The sequence below is a fragment of the Podarcis pityusensis genome (genome assembly GCF_964106645.2).
Source record: "Podarcis pityusensis genome assembly, chromosome: 7".
Classification (NCBI taxonomy): Eukaryota; Metazoa; Chordata; class Lepidosauria; order Squamata; family Lacertidae; genus Podarcis; species Podarcis pityusensis.
Window position 1 is genome coordinate 23,348,522 of NC_138031.1, and position 20,168 is coordinate 23,368,689.

A 20,168-nucleotide genomic window follows, 5' to 3' on the forward strand; every position below is an offset into this window, starting at 1 on the left:
GGGGTGAGCTCCCGTTGCTCGGTCCCTGCTCCTGCCAACCTAGTTCGAAATCATGTCAAAGTGCAAGTAGATAAATAGGTACCGCTCGGGCGGGAAGGTAAATGGTGTTTCCGTGCGCTGCTCTAGTTCGCCAGAAGCGACTTAGTCATGCTGGCCACATGACCCGGAAGCTGTACGCCGTCTCCCTCGGCCAATAAAGCGAGATGAGTGCCGCAACCCCATAGTCGGTCACGACTGACCCTAACGGTCAGGGGTCCCTTTGTTGTTGTTTAGTTGTTTAGTCATGTCCGACTCTTCGTGACCCCATGGACCAGAGCACGCCAGGCACTCCTGTCTTCCACTGCCTCCCGCAGTTTGATCAGACTCATGCTGGTAGCTTTGAGAACGCTATCCAACCATCTCGTCCTCTGTCTTCCCCTTCTCCTTGTGCCCTCCATCTTTCCCAACATCAGGGTCTTTTCCAGGGAGTCTTCTCTTCTCATGAGGTGGCCAAAGTATTGGAGTCTCAGCTTCAGGATCTGTCCTTCCAGTGAGCACTCAGGGCTGATTTCCTGAAGAATGGATAGGTTTGATCTTCTTGCAGTCCATGGGACTCTCAAGAGTCTCCTCCAGCACCATAATTCAAAAGCATCAATTCTTTGGCGATCAGCCTTCTTTATGGTCCAGCTCTCACTTCCGTACATCACTACTGGGAAAACCATAGCTTTAATGGGTCCCTTTACCTTTACTTTAATTAGTTCATGAACCACAAACGCTGGTTGCCGTGTTGGGATCTCAGTGCGTGAGCAAGAAGTACCTGCCATATGAGGAAACACTATAGGGTTTCAGGTGTTTAAGTTTAGCGTTAAAAGGTGTGACGGGGAAATGACAGAAGCTGATACAATAGTGGATGGGGGTAGACCAGGAGCAGGGAAGCTTAAGCTTAAGCTACAACTCCCATCAGCAAGCATGGCCAATGGCCAGAAATGATGGGAATTGAAGTGCACCACATCTGGAGGACCAGAGGTCCCAAAGAAAGGGGACGGGGGGGTGGAATTCCCCTTCTCAGGATCACCTAATTAAATTGGTAGCAGACAAAGAGCAATAAAGGGTGGATTGCTTCACACAAGACAGGCAATGACCAATTTATGTGTGTCCAGTTGACCTGCGACTGTGCACCTGCACATCGCCACAGCCTGGAAGCAGCCGGAAAAAAGGGGGCAGGGCAAGTTTACGCATGCTCCACTAATGCACATGGGGATCAAGAAGGCCACCCCCCACGCAAAACAATCATTGCCTTATATTTATGAAAAACTTACTGGAAAGTGTGGGGTGAATGAATTGCTAATGGGAAAACGTATAACTGCCACAGAAGCAAATCGGGATGAATTCAGGATGAAGGTGTCTTGCATAGCCTCCTTGCCAACAAGTCAGAACGAAAGCTCAAAAAAAGTGGTCCTATGTTTTAGTTGCCACAAGTGCTATTTTAATGCTTCGGATCCACCGTCCTGACAAGCAGGGTGCTTCAGCTGACATCGGTTCTCATTGGTCTGTGTGGGACTGACCAACAAAGGTTGCATCATTGGCACAACCACCTACCTGTGGTGAACTCAGACTTCCTTTCTCCAGATCAAGGGGAATTGTTAGATGACTGAAGGATTGGGGCTACAAACCCACAACACCGATTTGCATCAGAGGAGCATATGTTCCTTCCTAGGTAGAGATGCCCCATGCATACCTTTCAGTCTGCACAGCCACCATGTAAACAAATTTTTGAAATGCTTTTCAGGTTTAAAAAAAGAGGGAGAAAGCAGCAGCAGGTCTCATAGAAGGACGCTACAGATGTATAAGGTAAAGGGTAAAGGGACCCCTGACCATTAGGTCCAGTCATGGCCGACTCTGGGGTTGTGGCGCTTATCTCACTTTATTGGCCGAGGGAGCCGGCGTACAGCTTCCAGGTCATGTGGCCAGCATGACTAAGCTGCTTCTGGCGAACCAGAGCAGCACATGGAAACGCCATTTACCTTCCCGCCGCAGTGGTACCTATTTATCTACTTGCACTTTGACGTGCTTTCGAAATGCTAGGTGGGCAGGAGCAGGGACTGAGCAACGGGAGCTCACCCCATTGCAGGGATTCGAACCACCGACCTTCTGATCGGCAAGTCCTAGGTTCTGTGGTTTAACCCACAGCGTGCTAAAACACACACATATTTTTACCATTTTCTCTTACAATGATAAACTATCACAGCAAACTTTGGAGTCACATTACCCAATTTCCTCTTTCAGTTCACCCTTGTGTTGCAAGACATTAAGGCAGTAACGAATCTGCACACATGCATTTCTCCATAGCTTCCCATTCACAACGGTCAGGATCAATACCAGGATATGTTTGCCAATATACTTTATGAAAGGATCCCATGTATCTGCAGGAATTTAAACCAGCTGGAAACCTCTTTCATGGCCACAAACTTCCACTAAGAAAGCATGGGGACTGCAGGGCTACAATGAGACCAGAATCCTTGTTGGTTTTTTGTTTGTTTGTTTGTTTGTTTTTTAAAGTGCACTGAGCTACATGCTATCATGAAACTTCATCATCACCCAACTGGAGTAGAATGCAGATTTTTCTCCCAATGTACCTGAATATCCAGCTATGAAAAATTCAGAGTAAGGCTATCTTTGCAGGTACTCCTAGTGCAATACCAGAAGAGCATGGAAGACAATGGGGAAGTGGTTAGGCATACTTATTGGAGCTGGCCCTATTATTTAACAGAGTGAGATGTCTGGCTCAGGCAGCTGATTTTGTGTGGGGAACAAATGGTTAGCTGTTTCATTTATTAATATTATATGTTTACTGCCAGGGATGGGAAGAGGCCCTTGTGCGGTTTTCTGCCTCAGGAGCCACCACAATTTGACTGACCTTGACCTACTACACACCTTGACCTGTATGTATATGTGTGTGGAGGGATATCATTTGTTGCCCCGCCTCAGGCAGCAAAATACCTTGTACCTGTCTGGCCACTCTGACTTTCAATCACCCTTGTTGTCCCTGTGAACCTGTGAGCAGGTGCCTGCAGCAAGTGTGAGGAATGAATCCTGTGAATTGTGCACTGTGCAGTTATGTACCTGGGAACCAAGGGAAATCTACAACATGCTTTATATGGAGTTTCCCGGCAGGTGACTGAGAAGTGGGAGGCTTCACTTACCTGTCCAAATAGTTAGGGAAGTCAGGATCCAGCCACTCCTGATCTAAATGGAGAGGCAAAAAAACAATTGACAAGAGGACAATCTCTCTTTCTCTCCAATACACATGCAACGTGCCTTGCCTATATTCACATAAATTAAGCCTACGTCAGCCTTAACCAGCAGCTGCAAGCATTCCATGTTTCTTTCAGCCTTGCTATTTACCTTGGATGGAAAAGGACTACATGAAGCTGGAATTGGCTCAGTCTCAAGACCATGTTATGCATTTCTCTGCTGCAGCGAGAGCATTTTTTTTTAAAAAAAGGTAGAAGATGTATTTTAGAGGGTGCCCTGGGAGCTACTGGAGTAAAGTGGTATTTTTAACTAGAGCAGAAGGATGACCATACCTGCCAAATCTGAATTTGGAGCTCTGTGTTTTGTCTATGATAAATGGCATGCTGATGCTGCAGAAACCTAAAAACAGCAGATTGCTGCATTGTCTTCGCAAAAGCCAGGGCTTTAGACAGCTTGGCTAATTTACCATTTTGAGAGAAGAAAGAAAGAAAGATCAGAACTTTAGAGTCAAGATGAAAGAGGTAACTGTGAAAAGGAGAACAGGCCTGTGCGCTGAGGCTGCCCAACAGCCTGTGCTTGTAAAAAAATACCATTTCCAACAAAACTGCATGCCTGCTGGACCAGGAGCCACAGGAAAAGATTCTTGAGCTTCATGGCATCATTTATTATTGAACTTTTGACTTGGCAAACAGCAGCACACACCAAAATGCTGACTGAACACAAAACAATCTAAAGAACTACACATACATCACTGCAATAGCAAAAGCTGCTCTTACCACTACTCTGGCAAGAACTAGGCTTCCCAAAGCTGGTTATATAGTGAAAGAAGAACTGTAACAGACCATAGCTGTCAACTTTCAGATTTGAAAATAAGGGATCAGCAACCTCGAAAATAAGGGATCAGCAGCCTCACCTGTCCCGGGGAGCCTCAAAAATAAGGGATCAGCAGCCTCACCTGTCCTGGGGACAGTCTACAGGATATCTAACAATCCAGGATAGCAGCAGGAAGCAGCAGGAAACGGCGCTGGAATAAGGGAATTTCCCGCAAAAAAAGGGAAGGTTGACAGCTTTGGTAACAGACTGTTCTTCTAGCCTTGAAAAATGCTCCATGTCTTAATTAAGCTACCTGAGTCTGATCCCTGCCCTATTTTCCACAAGGAGAGGTAGATCTGGCTCACCCAGCAACCTGTGAAACAGCCACCACCTCTTTAGAGGCTTCTGAGTGACAGTAGCAGCTGCTATTGGAATCAATAACACAGGAATGCAGAGAGTCTCCTTCAACTCTTTTCAGTGTTGTTGCTGCTAAATGTGCCTGAAGGTGGTATAACAGACTCAGAACTGTCTATTTCAGGGGCCCTGTGTTGTTGGACAACTCCCATCAGCCCCAGCCAGCATGGCCATTGATTGATCAGGCATGATGGGAGTTGTAGTCCATCAACACCAGGAGAACCTTTGGTAGTACATCGCAACTTACAGTGTGATGGCGTCATATCTAGATGTTGTAAGGGAGGAACATGGAGCAGCAATTCACCTGTTTTGGTCTCTCAAACCCCTATCCTCACGTTTAGTTTGGCCCCAAGCAATCTTGCTTAGAGTCCTTACCCATTCACTGCAGATACAGAGGGCCAAACAGAAACGCTTTCTTTCACCCTTTTCCCCTTAAAGCTTACAAATTCTGCACTACAAGAGGCATGTGGGCTGCACAACCAGAGATTTTGTATTATGCTCATGGGTAGCATAAAAGCTCTACGAAGTTGCACAGAGATATCTTTTAATTGTTATAGCAACCAATTAGCACGTGTGCTTGTTTGAGAAATACGTGAGTTACAGAAAGGAAAAGTTTATTTGAATGCATTATTTAAATTGGCCTTCTTTCTTGGTGATTTAAATCATGATTTAAATCAACCCTCCCTGTTCCTTATTCTGTCAGATCCTTCATTAACATGCTATCGAGCTGCTCCTGCAGATTATTCTGTCCTGGTACATTCATGCAAGCCATGTTAAGTAGCGTCTCTAGGCTCTGCAAATGTCAGCCCAGAGATCACAAAGGGCTTCTTCCAAGTATATTAGCAAAGCAAGCAAGCAAGCATCACTTTTATTCATAGCTGATGCATGTCTGAGGGAAGACTGGCGGGGGGGAGCAATGTGATCATTATCATGCTACACTTTATTCGTACACTGTGGTTAACAGGCTACAATAGTCCTTTAAGCTTAGTTTGAATTGCACTTTAATCGCTGAGCGTGAGGAAAAGGCTACAGCAGTACTTAAGCTTGACAGCTGACTAGTTCTTGCTAGGGTAGGTGACAGTGACACTTTAACGAAGTCTATATAAATACATCCAAGGCCTGCTTGTTCTGATTCTTAAGCCTGGCCTGGCCTTCAGGAACAGTTTCTGTGTCATTAAAGGCACGTTTTCCCAGCAAAATCTGCATTCTTCCACACATCTGTCACATCCAGAAGCAGAACCAGATATGGCTGGGTTACGGATTGGGTTAGAGTTATAAAGTGCTTGATCGTGGAGCTACATACCCCACAACATTTCTCCTATTCCATAATAATAATTATTATACTTTTATTATTTATACTTCACCCATCTGACTGGGTTGCCCCAGCCACTCTGGGCAGCTTCCAACATATACATATAAAAACTAATAAAACATTAAACATTTTTTTAAAAAAAACTTCCCTATACAGGACTATCTTCAGATATCTTCTAAAGGTTGTATAGTTACTTATCTCCTTGGCTCAGGGGTTGCATAACTCCAGACCCTCCAACATTTCTCTGATGAAAATAGGGATGTCCTAAGGAAAAGCTGGTCATTCTGGGATCAAATCAGAAACCGAGATGGCTTCTGTAAATGTGGGACCGTCCCTGGAAAATAGGGACACCTGGAGGGTCTGGAGCAATAAATGTCAAAAGTTGTCTTGTGTGCTACATTTGTGTCACATTGTTGTTGTGCCAGTGATTTAAAAAGGGGGGATTGCAAGGAGCTCCAAAAGGATATCTCCAAATAACAAGATCCTTTGTGAGATGTAAACGTTCTATTAAAACATGATTTATAAGTAAACTATTTCAGTCCATTTAGCACGCAGCCAGCAGAGATAAGAGACTTCGGCAATGTGGCATTTGGGGAGTGGGGTAGTGGTGTTTGTTGTTATGAAAAGGCCCCTGTTGTGTACGAGAATGTCTCCATGTGAAGCACTTGAGCGTATGTGAGTGGTGCCCTTGTGCTGGCACTGATCCTATTCCACTTTGAAAATGATGCTCTCTGATCCTCAGATTCAAGCTGGTAGAGATTTAGATAATCAGGATTGCCAGTAACCTTCTGCTATCGCTAGATTTGCTGAACCAAAGGCAAAGCTCAGCTGCTTCTGCCTCAAATCAATCACTGATTGATTAGATTTGCTGACATCACTGTAATAATCGAAAAGGAGGCAAACGTGCTAGATATCAGAAACAAAGAGCTAATTAGCTGGAAAGATTAGAACAGGCAGGCTTGAGGAAGAGAGACGTTCTGGGCAAGCAAAAGGAGACTACATTCTCTGAGCATCAGGGGGTTATTTCGTGGGCCTGATTTTAGCAAAAAGGAAGGTGAGAATTTGGGAGGATATAACATTTCCCTTATTGCAGGAAATTCCAGCTCTGTAATATTCTGTGGAACAGACAAAACAGTAACAGAAGATCCCGTTTAAAAGAGTCTGGGAAACTTGGCAGAGCACATTAGCAGGGATAAACCTGTGCCTTCCAGATGTTAATGGACTACAACTCCCATCATCCCTGACCATTGGCAATGCAGCTGAGGCTTATGGGACTTGGAGTCCAACATCTTCTGGAAGGTCACAAGTTCCCCATCCCAGCTCTACAGTCATCAAGAAGAGGAAATAGAAAATGAATATTAAAGGTTCCTTATAGCCCTGCAGTCATGTACTGTACATAGAAGTCCCATGGAACTCAATGGGGCTTACTGCTGAGTGGACTGTAAATGTTAATATTGTTGTGATCCCCAAACTACTGAATCTGTCACTTTTTCAAGTTGGCTGTAAGACAAAGCTACCTTTGGGGCTTTAAAAAAGATATATACATGAATCATAAATGGGATTTTCCTTAAATCCATCTGTAATGAATTCTCCAAGCTGCCTAGAAGAGTGGAACTCAACCTTTGGTCAAGTATGCCATGAGCTACGACTCAAGTGTGAGATGGTGCCATTCCAGTGCCCACTGCAATACACATCCCCTGGTGCCCTGGCGCAGTTTCATGCTTGGTCTAGGCAGCAGTCTAGGTCTGACCCTGTGCCACGATGTGACTGCATGCTGCAGGTTGGGTACTAGATTAGGACAAATGGATTTCTCTTCCGTGATCTCTCCTGCATTCACAACATTCACACTTAAGGGAGCTTTTCAGCTCCCTGGTCATAAATGAACATCTTTTCGCAGATTGCAGATCGATTTGTGAACTGCACAAAACCTTCCAGGCTTTGTCTATGCAGGGGTTCACACTTGACTCCCTCGACACTTGCCCAGTGGCACAAATTGCATGCCATCTTCCAGAGGATGGTGTGGGGATAACATTTGCTGAGGGTTAATCAGTGGTTTGTTTGCTTCTTTAACATACTGAGGGAGACTTGTGTTCTCCATAACTAAGTCCTGCTATTTATCACATGTGCATCCTTCCCTTCAGCTAGATGTCCAGTTTAAGTAACAACCCAGGATTATTTTTTGCTATTTGGCAACCATTACCATTTTCCTTGCTTCATGGCCACCTTCCCTGAAGGCTGGACTTTCCAAGGTCTGTTGCCTTTGGAGCATGGGAAGATTTGGGTCATCTTTGTAAATCATCTCTGTATCACTTTACTGGCATTACAAAGGCACAACAGCAAGCACACAGGCAAGTTCTCCTTCCCATTAACATATTTTAAGAATAAAAAAAAAATCCATTCAGTTAAGAGCACTGCAGAATCCAACTAGTTCTCTCTCTCTCTCTCTTTCTCTCTCTTTCTGTGTCTTCCTTACCAAATACCGCTCAGAGACCAGGCAAAACGTTTTCAGCTCCCATCCCCTGCAGTTACAGTCTCAGCAATTTAGCCTAATTTATTTATTTACTTTTATATATCTCTCTCATCTCTGCTCAAAGGATGCCAGGGCAAGGAACACGATTCCTCCCCCGCCATTTTATCCTCATGACAACCATGTGATGTAATGAGCTTTGTAGCAAAGCCAAGGCTCAGGCCTAGAGCTCTCTAGTCCCAGCCTAGAACTGCCATGCAACACACTGACTAAGAGGACCAAGATGCAAAAGTTAATAACTCTTAAGGCAAGACTAAATGCAACAATAGATTTGGGTCCCATTGACACAGAAAGGGGAAGTAGGTCCATTTTTATCAGCAAATATATTGTGTGGGTAAGGGACGCAGGTGGCGCTGTGGGTTAAACCACAGAGCCTAGGACTTGCCGGTCAGAAGGTCAGCGGTTCAAATCCCCGCGACCGGGTGAGCTCCCGTTGCTCGGTCCCTGCTCCTGCCAACCTAGCAGTTCAAAATCACATCAAGTGCAGTAGATAAATAGGTACCACTCCAGCAGGAAGGTAAATAGTGTTTCCGTGCGCTGCTCTGGTTAGTCATGCTGGCCACATGACCCGGAAGCTGTACGCCAGCTCCCTCGGCCAGTAAGGCGAGATGAGCGCCGCAACCCCAGAGTCGGCCACGACTGGACCTAATGGTCAGGGGTCCCTTTACCTTATATTGTGTGGGTACAGAGCCCTCCTCCTGTAAGCTAACTCCCTGAACTCTGCCTACCCATGACCCTATGCTTTTCCCCTTGGCCAATCTACAACCCAGTGCCTAGCTTTAGTTCAGAGCTGCCGGATGTCTCTTGCTTCAAAACATCTTGGCCCTGCTGAACATGGGGATCTGCTTATGCCAGGTCAGACTGTTTGCCTATCTAACCTTGCCTCGTATTGTGTGCTTGGACTGGCAGCATCTCTTCCTGCTTCCCCATCACTTGCTACCTGATCCTTTTCAACAGGAGGTGTCAGTGCCTGAACCCGGGACTTTCTGTTTTGCTTTCCCACTGAGCTATAGCGCTTCCTACCAGACCTCCCTGGGTGTTCCACACTTTGGTACTAGCATCAAATACAATAGCTGTCCCTTACTTCTTCAGAGTCCAAAGCTCTCGAGCATCCCTTGTTACTGAAATTTGATCTGGCAACCTTAGCCTGGGGATTAGTCTCTGATGTGTGTGTTTGCAGTGTGTGCCCCTTAGGCGAAGCAAGAATATAAGACCGGGGAGCCTGGCAGAATTAACTTCACTGTCTTCATTATGCCTGATGCAAATACAGCAAGGGGTAGGAAGGGCAATTGCAAAATCCTTTCACCAACTCAATGCTAACCTAATTCACATCGGCTACGATCTTCCTTTTGCTCCAGGTCGATGCCCTTATTGGTGTAAAAAATGGAGAATAATCTTTACTAATTTGTCATGTGTACTCAGCCTCAGGGAGCTGGGCTGGAGGCATCACTCAGCCTTGCAAACAGCTCTCAAGGGCAGGGGCCCCACCTAAAGGCTGTGAAATAATTGTTTGAAAGGGAGGACCTCTCAGGGCCACTCCAGACAAAGGAGGCAGGAAGCTCTCTCTCCTCCTCTTAGTACCACCCTTATGGAACGCGAATATGAGCCCATTTTAAAAGCCTGGTTCGTTTATTTCTTAAAATTATAGCCCACCTTCCCTCCAAAAACAGCCCAGGGCACCAAACACCAAAGTGATAAAACAATGCAATTAAAAATAAAACATTTCTAAACATTTAAAAACATGCAAAACAGCCACATACCCTAATGGCTGAAATCTCAAGATTGAATTTTGCGTAGAAATGTTCCAGCTCATGCCTCTTGCAAATTATTATTATTATTATTATTATTATTATTATTACTATTATTATATTACATTGCTATCCCAACTTTCCTCCCAGGAGCTCAAGATGGCATATATGGTTCTCCGCCTCTCTATTTTATTCTTGCATCAATCCTGCGAGGTAGGTTTGGCTGCAGACTCCCATTAGCTCCTATATAAGTGCTCAGAGCACCTTGGCTGTGGCTAGAGAGGGCTTTCAGATTCGTTTATTTGCCTGGAGATGACGCTCCCTGAATTCTGCCTAGCTGGTTCCTCTACCAGGCTCCTCATGTTGTGGTTTGTCTCTAAACGTTGCCTGTAAGAATAGTGCTCTCTGGGATGGCCACTAGCTTGGCCCAGTCTCTCTCTATAATGATGTTTCTTATATAAGCTGTTTGGCCGCACTCCCAGCAACAGCGTCTTCTCTCTTCTGAACATGCTTCCAGGTTGGAAAACCTGCGGGTGGCCTGTGAACTCACATCTTTCATTGGCAGAGTGTTCCTATCCATACGTCAGTTCATTCATTAGGGATCCATGTATGGAGGTGAGTGGAAATACAGGGCATCATCATGCAAACATTTCACTCTGTTCATCTGGTTGTTTAAACACTCCAGGCGTTCAGGGTAGGAATTAATGAATGACAGTGAACCCAAAGCATTTTACCAGTGTCGAGAATTTCTTTTTTCCTTTCTTCTTTAATTTTATTTATGCTTTGCAGGTTTATACACTTCACTAATTTTACAATCATTTTAACATTTCAAAACTTGACTTCCTTCCCCCTCTTTCTGCGGTTCCTTAAATTTATTCTTAATATCTTCTGCAAAGCCAAATTAACTTAATTTGCTCATTTATTCATCTACTTTAAATATATACTCATAAAACTGCAGGTTATTACAATAATCATGCCCATGTTCTTATCTGTTTACAATTTATCTGTCAATATTCAATAAACCATTTCCATTCTTTTATAAAAAAAAAGTTTGTTGTCTTGATTTTTTATTCTTCCGGTAAGTTTTGCCATTTCTGCATATTCCAAAAAGTGCTGAGTATTTTCTAGTGAGCAACACTGAGATTAGATGCTCATATAACACTGGATCATTTCCCCCCAAAATATATATATTTAAGGCTGCAGTCCTGTGCGTGCTTATTTGGAAGTGAGCCCCACTGAACGTATTAGGAGTGATTTTGATTTATAGGGAGGGTTATTAATGGAGCACCTGCAGGTTCAATCCTTGCTATCTCCAGTTAAATTGCAGAGAGCTGCTGCCAGTCAAAGCAGAGAGTACTAGGCTAGAGGAATGAATAATCTGATATAGTATAAAGGAGAATCCTATGTCCCTGTCTGGCTGTAAACACTTTCATTTTAAAGGAACATGCCTCCTGCCTTTCATGAGGGATATCAGAGATCAGAGCATCTTTCTTCAATGCAAAGGGTTCCAGGTTCAATTCCTGCCATCTCCAGGTTCAGCTGAGAGGAAACTCTTTCGTCTGAAACACTGGAGATCTTCTTCCCGTCAGTGTTGACAATACTGAGCTGGATGGGCCAATGGTCTGGCTTGGCACAAGACCGATTTCAGAGAATCAATAGAGTTGGAAGGGACCCTAGGGTCATCTAGTCCAACCCCCTGCAATGCAGTAATCTCATCTAAAGCATCCATGACAGATGGCCTTCCAACCACTGTTTAAAAACCTCCGAGGAAAGCGAGTCCACAACCTCCCAAACCTTCCTTTGAAGCTTTGCGACTAAAGTGCTTAGCAGTTCCAACATCATATTTATTCTACTTTAGGTTACATGTAAAAAAAACCAAAACAATTCAGGGTGGAACAGTGAAGACCGTGGCTGAATCAGGATACGAAAATCACTTAGGTTATGTTCTCATGGGATAAAGTTTAGCAAAAGTGTAATAAGTTTCTCAGTATGTAACCTAATTATAACTGTCCTTTAAAGTTTTGCTTCCCATAAGAACTTAATGTCTATGGATAAAAATAGCACTTGAAGCAGCTCCAACCTCCCATACAAGTCTTCAGAATCACTCTTGCTTGATATCTATTTTCAATGGGCTTATTTGCTCTCTATCCTCCTTCACCGGTAAAAAGCATTATTCCTATTCTGCATTAAAAGAAGCAGCTTCTCCTGCTCTGATCCCTCTGCTGTGATATTGCTCACAACTTCTTTTCACCCGCTGCAGTACAAACCGGGAGCCCTCTTTGTACCAACAACAGCAGGGCATCTTCTAGCACCTTAACCTCTAATGAATTTATGAGGTTGTGAGGTTTCCTGGACTACAGTTCACTTCATCAGATGCAGGAAGCATTATCCCGAGTGAAAGACCGTGGGGGGGGGAGGACAGTGATGTACCATGGGGGGCACAGGGGGCAGTTGCCCCAGGTGCAAAATTGTTAGAGATGCAAAATTTCAATGCCTCAATACAGCTGTGCGCTTCTGTTGCTGAAAACAGCTTCTCCATGCGAACCAGGAGCTGGCTTCTCTAGAATGACTCTTCTTTTCTTATCTCTGCGGGTGCCATTTTCTGGGTGATGTGGACACCATTAGGCAGTTGAAGTCACCTTGAGAGACTATTTCGAGATAAATATGAACACTAATGTTGAAAAAAGAGTAATCTGGGACGCAAGCAAAGCGGTTATGAGAGGGTTCTTGATACAACAGAATGCAATAAAGAAGAGAATTCAAAATGAGAAGAAGGATAAAATTTTGGAGAAAATAAAGGAAAGTGAAAAGAAATTGAGAGCAAAACCAAAGTCGCAAGAGATCTTGAGAGAAATAAAGTTATATCAAGTACAATACATGAAAATGATGAATCAGGAGATAGAATGGAAAATCGAACAAATGAGACAAAAGACATTTGAGTCGGCTAACAAATGTGGGAAATTGTTGGCCTGGCAAATGAAAAAAAGACAAAAACTAAACACTATTATAAATTTAGAAGTGGAAGGAAAGAACATACAGAACCCAGTCGAGATTAGAAACTGTTTCCAGAGGTATTTTAAACAACTATATACAGAAAGAAATTGATGTAGACAGATTTTTGAAAATAAATGGATTACAAAAAATCTCTCAAGAAAATAAATTAATGCTGAACTATAAAATAACTGAACAGGAGGTAGAAGGTGCCATTCAGAATATGCAATTAGGTAAATCTCCAGGACCGGATGGACTGACTTCTAGATACTACAGATCTTTAAGAGAATGGTTAGTACAACCTTTAAAGGAAGTTTGTAATGAAATAATGGATGGGAAAAGGGCACCAGAGTCGTGGAAGGAAGCGTATATCACACATACCGAAAACAGAGACTGAAAAGATGCAGCTTAAGAACTACTGCCCCATATCACTGCTTAATGTGGATTATAAAATCTTTGCAGACATTTTGGCTAAAAGACTAAAAAAAGTGTTAGTGGAAGAGATTCATAAAGATCAAGCAGGCTTTCTCCCGGGTAGACACTTGTCTGATAATATGAGAAACATAATCAATATTTTAGAAAAATTACAAGTGACTATTAATACCAAGGCAGTTTTGATATTTGTGGACGCGGAGAAAGCTTTTGACAACATTGCTTGGAGTTTTATGAAGAAGAATCTACAGGGGATGGGGGTAGGCCAAGGCTTTGGAAACGGTATAAGTGCAATTTATTCAGAACAAAAGGCTAAATTAATTGTTAATAACGTGGTGACGGAGGAATTTAAGATAGAAAAAGGGACACGACAAGGCTGCCCAATCTCCCCACTGCTTTTTATATCGGTCCTGGAGGTCCTGCTGAATATGATTAGAAGGGACCAATTGGTTAAAGGTATACAAGTCGGAGCTAAACAGTACAAATTGAGAGCATTTGCAGATGACTTAGTATTGACATTACAGGAGCCAGAATCTAGTACCAAAAGAGTTTTGGAACTGATTCAAGAATTTGGTCAGGTTGCAGGATTTAAACTGAATAAGTCAAAAACAAAGGTCTTAGAGAAAAATTTAACAGCGATTGAGAGAGAGAGGTTTCAGAATGAGACAGGTTTAACAGTGGTTAAGAAAGTGAAATACCTGGGGATTAACATGACAGCTAAAAATGGGAATCTATTTAAAGACAATTATGAAAAATGCTGGACTGAAGTGAAAAAAGATTTAGAAATCTGGTCAAATTTTAAGCTTTCACTGCTAGGCCGTATTGCTGCGATAAAAATGAATGTATTGCCTAGAATGTTGTTTCTGTTTCAAACATTGCAAATTTTGGATAAAATGGATTGCTTCAAGAAGTGGCAGAGAGATATTTCTAGATTTGTCTGGCAGGGCAAGAAGCCTAGAATAAAATTTAAAATACTAACGGATGCAAAGGAAAGAGGCGGATTTGCCCTGCCAGACCTTAAACTTTATTATGAATCAGCAGCTTTTTGCTGGCTGAAAGAATGGCTGCTTCTTGAAAACACAGACATTTTGGATTTAGAAGGCTTTAATAATGTATTTGGATGGCATGCATATTTGTGGTATGATAAGGTCAAAGCACATAAAGCATTTAAAAATTATATTGTCAGGAAAGCATTGTTTAATGTCTGGATAAGATATAAGGACCTACTTGAAAATAAAACCCCAAGGTGGTTGTCACCGATGGAAGTGAAGGCTCAGAAAAAGCTCAATATGGAGGCCAAATGGCCAAAATATTGGGAAATTTTGGAACAAGAGGGAGACAGATTGAAATTGCAGAGCTTTGAAAAACTAAAAAATAAAGTGCGAGATTGGCTTCATTATTATCAGATAATGGAGGCATATAATTTGGACAAGAAAATTGGCTTCCAGGTGGAAAAATCAAAATTGGAAACAGAACTGTTAGAACCCAAAACCAAGATTTTGTCAAAGATGTATAACTTGCTGTTGAAATGGAATACTCAGGATGAAATGGTGAAATCCGCTATGATTAAATGGGCACAAGATGTTGGACATAATATAATGATGGCTGACTGGGAACAGTTATGGACCACAGGTATGAAGTTTACAGCATGTAATGCCTTAAGAGAGAATATTATGAAAATGATTTACAGGTGGTACATGACACCAGTCAAGCTTGCAAAAATCTATCATTTGCCCGATAATAAATGTTGGAAATGTAAAGAAACTGAAGGTACATTCTTTCACCTTTGGTGGACGTGCCCAAGGATTAAGGCTTTCCGGGAGATGATTTATAATGAAATGAAAAGGGTATTTAAATATACCTTTCTGAAGAAACCAGAGGCCTTTCTCCTGGGCATGGTTGACCAATTGGTGTTAAAGAAGGATAGAACTTTCTTTATGTATGCTACAACAGCAGCAAGAATACTTATTGCAAAGTATTGGAAGACACAAGATTTACCCACTCTGGAAGAATGGCAGATGAAGGTGATGGACTATATGGAACTGGCGGAAATGACTGGCAGAATCCGAGACCAGGGAGAAGAGTCAGTGGAAGAAGATTAGAAGAAATTTAAAGACTATCTACAGAAATACTGCAAAATTAATGAATGTTAGAATGATGTTGGATTGAAGTTAAGTGGTTTTTAGTGGTAATGTTATAAAGGAATATGTAAAAGTGGATTGTTAACAGGTGATAATTTGAAGTTATAATATATTAAGATAAAAGATTAAGATAAAATTAAAGAGGGAAAGGATTTGCTGAATTAACTAATTTGAACTGGAATACAAAAAAGGGAGGTGTGAGGAGGTCAGGGAAACAAGCAAATGAAAGATAAGATATGGAAAGACTGATCTGTTTTTTAACTGTTTTTATCTTGTATTTTCATTTTCTATTTTTTTTCTATTTTTTTTCTTTCTTTTTTTGCCTATTTTTGTAATATGTTGAAACTTTAATAAATATCTTTTTTTTAAAAATGAAGTCACATGCGTAGTCTGTCCATTTCCCACCCACTCATCCCTCCATGCGGCCCCGGGCATTGGCAACCTATGCTACACCACTGGGGAGAGCGGCTTGTAAACAATGAGGTCAGAAGAAAACGCAAAAAAGTACAGACAGCAATAAGTACAGAAAGCAAGAGCGGAGAACCTACAGCCTTCAGGCCAAACTTGACCCACCAAGCCTTTCCATTTGGCCAACCAGGCTGCTTTTCTGAAATCACACCCACCAGCTCCACTCCTGATGTTTTCAGGGCTGAGGTAGGTAGTCTACACAGCAGCAGAAAGCAGAGGCGGATTGAGGGAAATGTGACCAGTTTGCCTGCACTGGGCTTTGAGCCGAGAGGATGCCACAACAATGACTTAGAACGGAAGGTGAGAGGCAGGGGTGCCAAATTTTGGTGTCACACTGGGTGCTGCTGAAATGGGAAAGAGTGGAAATGCTAAGGATAGTAGGAGAGGATATACAGTGGTACCTCAGGTTAAGTACTTAATTCGTTCTGGAGGTCTGTACTTAACCTGAAACTGTTCTTAAGCTGAAGCACCACTTTAGCTAATGGGGCCTCCTGCTGCCACTGTGCCGCCAGAGCACGGTTTCTGTTCTCATCCTGAAGCAAAGTTCTTAACCTGAAGCACTATTTCTGGGTTAGCGGAGTCTGTAACCTGAAGCGTATGTAACCCGAGGTACCACTGTATCGATTAAATATTATCCTCCTTCACTCATGCTAGTGAGTCATGTAGCAGAGCAGATTCCCCTCAATACAGCAGGAAGCTAGTTTGCAGATTTGTTTGAATCTCTTTAGTTAAGCAATCCAGTCTGGCTTATTTGTGTTGATAACACAGACATCCTGCATTGGTAAGCTGAGCAACACTTGTAGTATGATATTTAAAAACTCATTTTTCCTGTTCTGTCCACAAGTGTATCAGAAAGTGGGAAAGAGGATGAATAATTGAATCAGATGTGTGTGTGGATAAGAGAGAAATGTGTTCCTCTTTTGCAGGTGCAGAACTGCTAAGAACACAAGGCTGTTCTCTGGATTATGGCCTGGCAAGCTTAGTGCAAACAAATTCAAGGACGAAGCAGTTTTGGGAGCTATTGCCTGAAGAAAGATCTTGTGTCAACAAGGCCTAACTTTTGTATATAATGTTCGTCTATTCTCAGGAAGCCTAAAATAAATAGTGGGAATTTTCTTTGGATATTCCTGTCATTTGTTATTATTTTATGGCAAAATACTTGGAGGTGGACTATGGTTAAATCTCATTTGCCTCTCTTGACTGAAATCTGTTAAGGCATCACTCTAAAACCTCCTGAACAGCAATGGGAGAAGAAGCAGTCACAGTTATCCGGGCAAACGCTGGAAGATTACAGTTTCATTTCTTAAAACGACACAACAAACAGAGTTGGTAATTGCCCAGCTGTTGTACTTAGAGGTTCTGAAAGACTTAAATGTCACACTATGCAAAGAGGACTAGCCTGCAAGAATAAATCTGTGCAGGATTTCAAGTCAGTGAAACTGCACATTTCTCACTGGCCGATGGTGGAATCTCACTAGTTGGTATGTAAAGCATGTTCCTCACATTTGGGCCTGACCTGTTTTAGATGCATTGTGATCTTACTGTTGCCTCTGAAAGAAACAAATATTCCACGCCCCTCTTTCTAATAGTGAAATTAGCTGGCGAGTGCCAACAGGATTGAAGCCAAAATGAGACTACTGAGAGTAGTGATCAGAGGTCCCTGGAGGTTTGCAAAAGTAGCAAATAATAATGATAATAATAATAGGGAGGGGGGTTGATCCCCATATGGGACAACTGCATATTCCTGTATTGAAGGGGGTTGGATCAGAAGATTGTCAGGGTCCCTTCCAACTGTACAATTCAATGATTCTGTGATTCTATGACTGAACATGCTTACTGGCCAACAAATGCATGGGAAGAAAGAGGGAAATGGGGTGGAATGGAGTACTCTGGAAGATAGTTCGGCTGGTAGCTGACACCCTAAAAAGGAGTACTTCACACTACCGGATTTTGTTGCAGGTCCTAGTTTTGTGATATTATTATGCAGTTGCCATCTGTGGGCTGGTCCTCAAGCCAGAGCAAATCAAGGGGAAGTCGGATCCCATGGGTGGTAGGGTATCCAAGGTGGCGCTGTGGTCCAAACCACTGAGCCTCTTGGGCTTGCTGATCGGAAGGTTGGCGGTTCGAATCCCCATGACAGAGTGAGATCCCATTGCTCTGTCCCAGCTCCTGCCAACCTAGCAGTTTGAAAGCAGGCCAGTGCAAGTAGATAAATAGGTACCGCTGCGGCGGGAGAGTAAACATCATTTCCGTGCGCTGCTCTGGTTTCCATCACAGTGTTTCCGTTGCACCAGAAGTGGTTTAGTTATGCTGGCCATGTGACCCAGAAAGCTGTCTGTGGACGAATGCTGGCTCCCTCGGCCTGAAATTTTGATGAGCTCCACAACCCAATAGTTCAGGCATGTCCAAAGTCCATCCAGACGGTTTAATCCAGACCCTGTGTCAGTTTACTTCCTGGGATAAAACCCTAAAAAAAGCTCAATAATTTTGGGGTAAAATCATAAACAAGCTCAACAACTTCATTGTAAAAAGGTTAACAACTTTGGTCGGCCCTCATGGCCCTTCACTTCATCAAATCTGGCCCTCTTTGAAAAAAGTTTGGACACCACTGCGCATTTGACTGCACTTAACTGTCCAGGGGTCCTTTACCTTTAACCAACATATTGGCTGGGGTTATCTGTGAATGAAGGGGAAGAATTTAATCGTATCACCACAGTCTGGCAACTCTGGATCAAGCCACTGCAGGGCCCAAGATGCAATTGCTAACAGCATGCCCGTTTTGGCTTTGGGGGTGGGGAATAGGGTGCTGGATTATACCATGGGATGTTCATGAGTTTGTCCAATATGCCAAGGCTTTGAACTATTTCTAGTTCATCTTCAAGTTCACTCTCTTACATTTTTTTATGCTTTAAACTCTCTGGGCATTTAAGCTTAAAGATCATAATGATGTTGGAAAATAAATTACACAATATACATCTCTGTGCGTGGGAGATGCTTTCTTAATCTTCTTAAGTATATTTTATATTTCAGCACTGCAACTCATAACATTATCAATGCTGGGAGGGAAGTGCCAAGGTGCATTTGAATGAACTGCGAAAGGAACGTGAACCAAACTAGCTCATTTTGTAAGAGGACAAACCTGAACTGAAATCGCATCCTTTTGGGACATGCCGAACTAGAACTAGTTCCTTTTTAAAATGAACTTTCCAAGCTCTGATACATAGTTTCTTTGTTTCCCTTTTCAAACCCCATTCCTCTCTTGGCCCCGATGCCCTTGGAAATCTTTATGAATGAAATGTGCTGGATACTTATCAAGTGAAATACGTTTATGACTCGTTCAAAGGAGCAAATCCTTCTTGAGCCTAAGCAGTGTGTGTGTGTGTGTGTGTGTGTGTGTTTCACCACCATCACTACGTTGCATTGTACACTTTGGGACAAGGAGCTTCTTTGATGATGAAGTACCCTGATCGAGCTGGAAAAGTTGCCAGCCACTCTAAAGCCTCAGCAAGGGAGAAATGCTTCTCTCAATAGCTGCATTGAGAAGCATCAGCTGGCCAGCAAGCAAACGCGCCTGCCAGAACAACCTGCAGCAGTCTGTCTTGATTAGAAACTACTTGTGCCATGAAATGGCTTTTGCGCAAGCTGCCCAGCCACGTGCCGCCACTTGGCACGCTCGCAGCCCGGAGGGGTTCTGCACAGTCGCTGCAGCCACAGGGTGTTTCTGCTCCTGTAAGGATCCTTTCACACTTAAGGCAATACGTTATTCCCGCTGAGCCAGGAGCATCGGTTAGGTAGTTTAGAGGACAATGGGGACACAGGGCCCTGGCACAAATTGGAATACGATAGATTCAGAGACCTGACAGGCCAGTAGTAATGACTGCTTGGGTGGCTTTAAAAGAAGTTGAGACAAATGCTGGAGGATAAGACCATCACTGGCTGCTAGTCATGATGACTAGTCATGATACTACCTTGAGTATCAGAGGTGATATTTTGCACTCATGATCTCATACCCTCCTAGTGTCCCTATTTTCCAGGGATGGTCCCGGAATTACAAGAGTCATCCTGGCTTCTGATTTGATCCCAGAACA

The 20,168-nt window shown here is 43.0% G+C and overlaps 1 long non-coding RNA gene across 1 annotated transcript in view; it reads right to left on the reverse strand.

Annotated features, from left to right (window-relative positions):
- The window catches only part of LOC308481189, a 60,183-nt gene that overhangs the window by 26,090 nt on the left and 13,925 nt on the right, over nucleotides 1-20,168 (reverse strand). The window contains exon 4 of the long non-coding RNA XR_013988506.1: nucleotides 3,183-3,225. This is a non-coding gene — a long non-coding RNA (uncharacterized lncRNA). The remainder of the gene's footprint in view (nucleotides 1-3,182; nucleotides 3,226-20,168) is intronic.